This window comes from Lampris incognitus, chromosome 8 (assembly GCF_029633865.1).
Source record: "Lampris incognitus isolate fLamInc1 chromosome 8, fLamInc1.hap2, whole genome shotgun sequence".
Classification (NCBI taxonomy): Eukaryota; Metazoa; Chordata; class Actinopteri; order Lampriformes; family Lampridae; genus Lampris; species Lampris incognitus.
In genome coordinates, this window is record NC_079218.1 from 32,626,440 (window position 1) to 32,633,761 (window position 7,322).

The 7,322-nt window shown below is 43.4% G+C and overlaps 1 non-coding gene across 1 annotated transcript; it reads left to right on the forward strand.

Annotated features, from left to right (window-relative positions):
• The first annotated feature begins 4,219 nt into the window (after positions 1-4,219).
• On the forward strand, positions 4,220-4,291 carry trnad-guc (transfer RNA aspartic acid (anticodon GUC)). Its single transcript has one exon. It is a non-coding gene; the product is annotated as a tRNA-Asp (tRNA).
• Positions 4,292-7,322: the final 3,031 nt, after the last annotated feature.

The window sequence follows — 7,322 nt, forward strand, 5'->3', positions numbered from 1 at the left end:
CCAGGGTACGAACCATGTAGTCGCATCACACATAGTGCCAGTGCAGCTTTATGCCTGGTGGTGTACCCCACATTCCTGTTGCAGCACATGCGCACCCACACCTGTGCTTATGCCATGCACTCCTGCCATTGCACCCATAGCTAGTTTCTGAGTGCTAGACTATGTTTGTTGTTTTGGTAATTTCTTTATGTTCTTTTCTTTTCTTCCTTATTCACCTTAGTAAGTATGTGACCTGGTATGGGCAGGACATGTTATATATTTGGTGGGGTTGGTGGGTGAGTTTTTGTTTGTTCCTTGGGTTCTTTCTTCTCTTAATGCCTGTGTGACGCAGCATGGGGGCATGCTGTTTATTTGGTGGGGCGAGAGTGTAAGGAGCTTTTAGAATCTGGAGATCTTTGGTGCTTCATTTGCCAGCATGCTTGTGTCTTAAAACGTTTTCCTGTGTGGGTGTGGTTTCCAAACGTGTAGACCAATGGGATGTATTTGTCTTTGAATTTTTGTTATCGGCCAGTGATAGGATGAGGAGTGTTCTGCCCGCATAATCGCGGGGTCGCAACGGTCGATCTCCGCGTGAAAAGGAAGGAGCTTGAGATTCAGCAGGACTCCAAGGAAAGAGGTCCCATTTTTTTTCACTCTCTCTCTGCGGCCCCGTTTGAGTGCCCGTTTCGCGGAGACTTTGTACACAGCCGTGTACTTGCCCGCATTTGAGGACCCGAGGGTTGCGATTGGCCCACGGTCGTGTGCTTGCTGGTGGGGTTTGTTTTGGGTCTGATTGCTTCGTTTCCCACCGGAGGACCATTGTCTTTGCCGGGGTTTTCGGAACGTTGCGACCTGTGGCCATCTTGCGGGTGCAGGCCCTGCCGGGGAGCCGACAGCAAGCACAGCGCCGACCATCCTCTGGACTACACACAGCCTCCCGGTCGTGGGAGCGTTGGGTCGTGAGTAACTTGGACAGATCACTTATACACACACACCCACGCACTTTTGTCTCGTCGCCTGAGCATCGTAGGGTGTCTGCCTTGCCCTGCACTCAGAGAACTGGTTTAATGTGCACCAACGGGTCCCAACAGAAAGCGCTGGGTATTTTGTATTCTTTTGATACTTTCTTTCTGTGTATTGTGAACGGTTGTCACGCCCTGTGAAATTTTAATTAATGTGTAGTTGATCAACAGTACCACACTCGTGTGGTACTCTTTTTTTTCTCTCACACTCTCTCTCTCTCTCTCTCTCTCTCTCTCTCTCTCTCTCTCTCTCTCTCATTATTATCCAATAAATCCTATTATTATTAATTATATTTCGGGTGTATTGGCAGCTCATTTACTTTTGGAGTGCTGGTAATAAGCGTGTACGGTACTTCAGTACACAGCAGGGTTACACGATCTGCCTTAACCACAGGTTTGTTTAAATTCTGGGAAGATACACCATTCACTAGCCTTAGGTAAGTGTAGTATTTTCTCAGTAGAGGCACCGCGCTACTACACTGATAAATATCCTGGTTAATTATTTCTATTATCATTTATCACTATTATTGTCATTAGTGGCACTAGCCTACTAGTGCACAGGAGGTTCGGCCAGCTCAACATTCCACCGCTGAGAACTCAGGATCCTGTTGCGCCATTGGATTTGCTTGTAACACTTTAGTAACTGGTAGCATTAGGATGTTGTCTTGTTCAAATGTGCTTGGCATTGCCCGCCAGTGAAGAAGGGGTTACATATAGACCAGATATTTTCGCCCGAGTATCTCCCCTTACTGTCTTGTCTTGCTCTAGCACCTTCAGTGTCTCCAAAAGGGCTGTATATGAGGAGCAAACCCATGAAATAGCCCTTGTGCGCACAACCCATTGAGTCGGGCATAATGACAGCAAGTTGCAGACCACCTCATCCCTGCCAAACATAGTCTGGAACGGGGTCTTATGCTTTGAGGACTCCCCTATCACCACTGAGACTTCGGTACAAAGTGTAGCATGTCTGCAATAACGCGGACTTCCCTCACCACTTCTTGTAGAACCAGATCTAGTGAATGGTTACTGCAGTGCACATAGAGTGCATTTGGACACTGCTCTTTCAGTTTTGCTTGCACGCCTGAGATATGCGGCCTGACATATTAGCAGCAACGTCAAAGCAAAATCTCTTTAGATGCTCCAGTGGCAAATTCAAGCGCACAAAAACATCTTTAATGCAGGAAAAAGGCGTTTCTCCAGTTGAATCAGGTGCATTATAAAACCCGAGGAAAACATTCAATGCCTCGAGTTTTGAATCCACATTATTGCAGACTACAGGAAAATTGCTCTGTTGTACTTACATCGGTGGTCGCATCTGCAGTTAAACCATAGAAATAATGCTCTTTCGCTTTGGACACGATTTCTCTTTGAAGCGCATGGGCAAATATTTCCAGTATTTCATTTTGAATTGTGTCTGACATTCAGTTGTCTCTTCGCTGTAGCCACTCGCGGGATTTTAGGCAAGTCATATGTTCCCCCATCATTAGTTTCCAAAGCACTCCATCTCGATTATTATGGCCTCTTAACAGAAGCCCTTCACTGCTGAGGAATCTTATCGATCTAAATATCAGTTCTAAGACAGTTCTGGCAGTTTGTTGCTCTTTCTCAACACTGACTGACAGTAGAGCATTAATTGGAGTGTTGTTGAGCGAAGCAAGCATTCTCACTGATTCTGAATGTATGTCTGACATCTCGTGCTGGCTAAACTTTGTGGTTGCTTTACGCCAGTTACAAAAGCCTCCTACTGTGAATGAACTTGTCTTTCTATCGTGATGTCTTAATCCCTTCTCTACGGCTTTGCAGCAGGTGACGCAAAGAACGATGTCTCTCTTCGTGACATAGGGCAACCATTTCCATCTGTTAAACCAGCTTTTTTGAAATGACCGCTCGAAGGTCTCTGTTCAAATTCTCCTCCCAGGAAAACACATGTCTGGTCGACAAGGCTCGTCAAATCCTCTCACACTCACGTTAGCTGGGCGGCCTGGCCCGGAACATGTAGCTGCTGAGCCTGCTGAGTCCTGCCGGTCTGTGTTTGCTAACGTTAGCTCTTGGGTGTTAGCAGCCAGCCACTGACCCACTGGCTACACTGTCCGCACTGCTAATATCCTCCTGGTGATCGTCAGTGGGGACAGTAGAAGTAGGCCTAGGTGCTGCTGCTTCAGCAGCATCTTCTAACTCGGTCGTCCTTGCTGTTTTCGCGTTTTTAGAATTGAAAGTCTAAGATTCGTTTTTGCGCCATGTTGTTAAGTTACCTCATCTGATGGCCGTTTGCCAATCAGTGCCTTGTGACTGAGCGTTTGTATCAATATCAAAGTGAGACCGCCATGAACCCGTAGGTCTGTGATCACTAAAAACTAACAAACACATTTTGATTTTTAACATGTTTTCTTCCCCAAAGCAAAATTATTTATTATATCATTTTAATATATATATACTGTAACGTACACAAATAAGTAGACACGTTAGCCCTTGGCTAACGGGTCAGACCCTTTAGTCGACCAGTTAACGTTGTCGCCCGCGGTGCAAAAGATACGGGTTCGTGTCTCGGGTGCGGCGATTCCCAAGCTGTGGCGATTCCCTAGCTGCCCCTCATTGGTGTCAGAAGTGGGATGGTGAGACCGTGAGGTCATCGGAAGCGCGTGCGCCCAGAAGCGTGAGGGAGCTGATATGCTGAAGCGAGGGGTAGTGTAACAGTCACGAATGAATAGACTCGCTAGCCCTTGGCTAATGGGTCAGACCCTTTAGTTGACTGGCTAACATAGTAACATCGCCCGTGGTGCAGGTGACATGGGCGGATGTGGCAGTTCCCGGGCTGCCCCCTGAATTCGCTGCAATACTTAAACAAAATTAGATTGCAGGCAGCAGTAGGGGTACTCCTCCTGCCTGCAGCTCCTTCTCCCTGCAGCTAGGGGGTGCTGCAGTATCCTCAGCAGCCCCCTTCCCGTGCCCCTGGTCCTCCGCAACTTCCCCGAACACCTACTAGATGTGCGCTGAACCCAGCAGCGAGCGCAGCGCAAATTGCATTGTCTTGGTCCTAAAATCTTGTTGATAGGTCGGTGTTAATGTTTCTCATATCTGTACTAGCAAAAGTTTGGGTTTGTAGCTGATCTTGTTAGCCTATTTAATGATGTCAAACAAAAGGTAATCTGTAATTGGTTTTGTGCAACACTGTGTGTTGTCATTCAAAATCTGGTACGGAGTACATAATGTTACATCACCCCTCGTTAGTATAGTGGTGAGTATCCCCGCCTGTCACGCGGGAGACCGGGGTTCAATTCCCCGACGGGGAGATACACCTTTTTTGACTTTGTCCATGGTATGAACAGTGACACTTCTGAACATCCCATTGACATTATTTGTCTGACAGAGATATGGCAAATGCCCTCTATTAAATGAATCCGTTCCTCCTGATTAGAATTACATATTTTTCTTTTTTTTTTCTTTAAAAAAATTTATATCTGTTAACCACGCATCCCTGTATAGTCCTGGTTTAATTTACAAACGGCTTCCAAGCCAACCAATCCCCTCATTCAAACATTTGCTATTTGTGATGTCTCAACAACCAATTTTACTTGTCTATCCCCACTGTGCCTCACAAATAAACCGAAAATAATGATATAATCTAAAGAGTCACTAGCGTCGGCCATATTGCCTCACAGCAATAAGGTCCTTGGTTCTCCCAGGTCCTTTCTGTGTGGAGTTTTTATGTTCTCCCCGTGTATGCGTGGGTTTCCACTGGATGCTCCGGTTTCTTCCCCCCATCAAAGACGTGTTAGGCTTAACACGCATGTTAGGCTTAACACACGTGTTAGGCTTGACTCCTGTCTGTGCCCCTGACTGAGGCATGGCGAGAAGAACTGGAGTTGGTCCCCAGGCGCTGCACGACAGCTGCCCACTTCTCTTTGCTACACGGCTTGGATGGTTTAAATGAAGAGGATGAATTTCACCATGGGGATTAGTATCTTCTTCTTCTCTTCCCATTTTAATGATAGATGCTTTTAACATTCATTTTGTGTATAGAGCCAGATTTGCCTCTGAATTTCCCTTTCAGCTTGAATGTTTTGATTTGACCAAATTCAGTCATTCATTATTCTCACACACGCGTGCACACACACATTTCAATTTAGTCAATTCTCTCACCATACTATTCCGTCCACTAGGAGTCTAGCCAAATGGCCTTTGCTTTAACCACAACCAAGGGAACATCTATATTTGTGGTGTTGACATTGAAATTTCTGTTGAACTGTGTGAATTTTCTGTCTCTTTCAGGCCTTCTTCAGCTCCATTGTTTTTGTTAAACTAGTCAAGTTTCCGGTACATCACGAGTCCCTTAGGCCTCTGATTCGTGCAGTGCATTAATATTCCAGTAGAGAGCCCAAATTCTCCATCTATTGTACATGGGCAACCTGGAAATGTAGTAATGCTCTACTTCACAATTCTACTAAAACACTATGTTAAATCTGATTGTTTTGTAAGCCAATGAAGTCAAAGTGTTGGCAGCACTGAACGATTTCTTAAAAAAAAAGCCTTTTCAGTCTGGTTTCAGGCCCATCCATAATTTGATACATTGCAGCACAAAGGTCTCGTTACAGTCTGAGATCTATATGATTGTGAATGAAAGCAGGTGTAGCCTATATGACTGTGAATGAAAGCAGGTGTAGCCTATATGATTGTAAATGAAAGCGGGTGTAGCAATGAAGCCATGAGACACAGATAGGAGCAGACCACTTCTACAGTCATAAGTCGCAAGAACTTTTCACAAAAACAAATCATCAGTTTGCAGGTGCTTTTTTTTTTATAGCTGTGTTGTGTTTTCAAGAGAAATTGCGTCATCACATTTCAGATGTACTCAAATTCGACCGATGGCTATTATTAACTGGAGTTGAGCCTGTTGACCATTTATGAATTCAAACAAATGTTCCATTTAATTTATTGGGTCAAATATGCAATTTTGCCTTAGCGGTTAGCACTGTCGCCTCACAACAAGAGGGTCCTGAGTTCTATTCCAGCGTGTGTGACTGTGTGTGTTGGCCCTGCAGTGTACTGGCAACCTATCTAAGATGTCTCCCTGCATTCTGCCCAATGCATGCTGGGATAGACTCCAGCCCCCCCACACCTCTAATTTGGATTTAGCATCTGTAGATAATGGATGGGTGGCTCGGTGGATGGATGGATGGATGGATCGTGTGGTGTGTTTATTTAAAAAAAAAAAGATCACAATGTTCTGGAATTGGAATATTATCAAAAACTTTATTAGGTGACTAGACAGTATTCTTTATCTTCTTATCTTTCTCCTACCTAACTAAAAAAAAAGTAGCAAACACAGACAAGAAGTCGATAGGGATGAATTTGCCGCTGTATGCCTTGTATTGTTGGCCAGATTTTAGTGAATACCATCCAGTATGTCAGACAGAGCAGCTTGTGTTATCTTGCTGTTTGAATGTGTAATGCAGTGTTTGTTAATCCTAAAAAGCTTTTTAAAAAAAAAGGTCTCACAAGGTCTTAAATCAAGTTCAGCTTCTCAAAGACAACTTCAAGTACAACTTGAATACAAATAGACTTTAAAATCCAAAGAACAGATCCAAATTGGTTTTATCAGTCTTTTTTTTAATATTTCACAAGTCTTTTTTGAAAAAGTTTACTGTTTTGTTTTTTCCACTTTTATGATGAAACTTAATTTTGAGTTTGACGTGAACAAGGTTCTAAAATGTCTTGAATTCGGGATTTGTAAAATTTCTCCTGTCAATCCATAAATAAGACTCTTGAGCATATAGCCAGTGATGCTGTCTGGTTGTAATGTGTAGGTTCATTTTGGCCCAGATATAACAATGCAGGTCTGCTTTGACTTGTATTCAGAGATCTGGTGGATTTTCCAGTTAGCAAATTTGTAAAAGGTTCCAGATTTACGTAAAAGTTTTGGCTATTTCTGTACCTGCCTTATTTACTTTATCTGTAAACCAAAGCCACGTTACATGATTTACAGCAGTCTCACACATTGGGTCAATAAAAAGGAACAACAATGACAAATTACAATATTTCAGTGACATTTTCTCCAGGTCATTTCGTAAGCTGTGTCATTTTGTCATTTGTCTCTCCTGCCTTGCCCAGTGGAAGGCTGAAATGAGAGATGTAGGAAGAACATATGAGATGAAATCTGAATTGCTTACTGCCCATAATTCTCAGAAATTACATAGAATCAACTCAAGGTGGGGGAGTTGTGTATTATTTGTTAATCTGATTTTAGGGGTAAAGAAACAACAATGGACAGGTTGAAAGATAAAATATATATATATATATATATATATATATATATATATATAT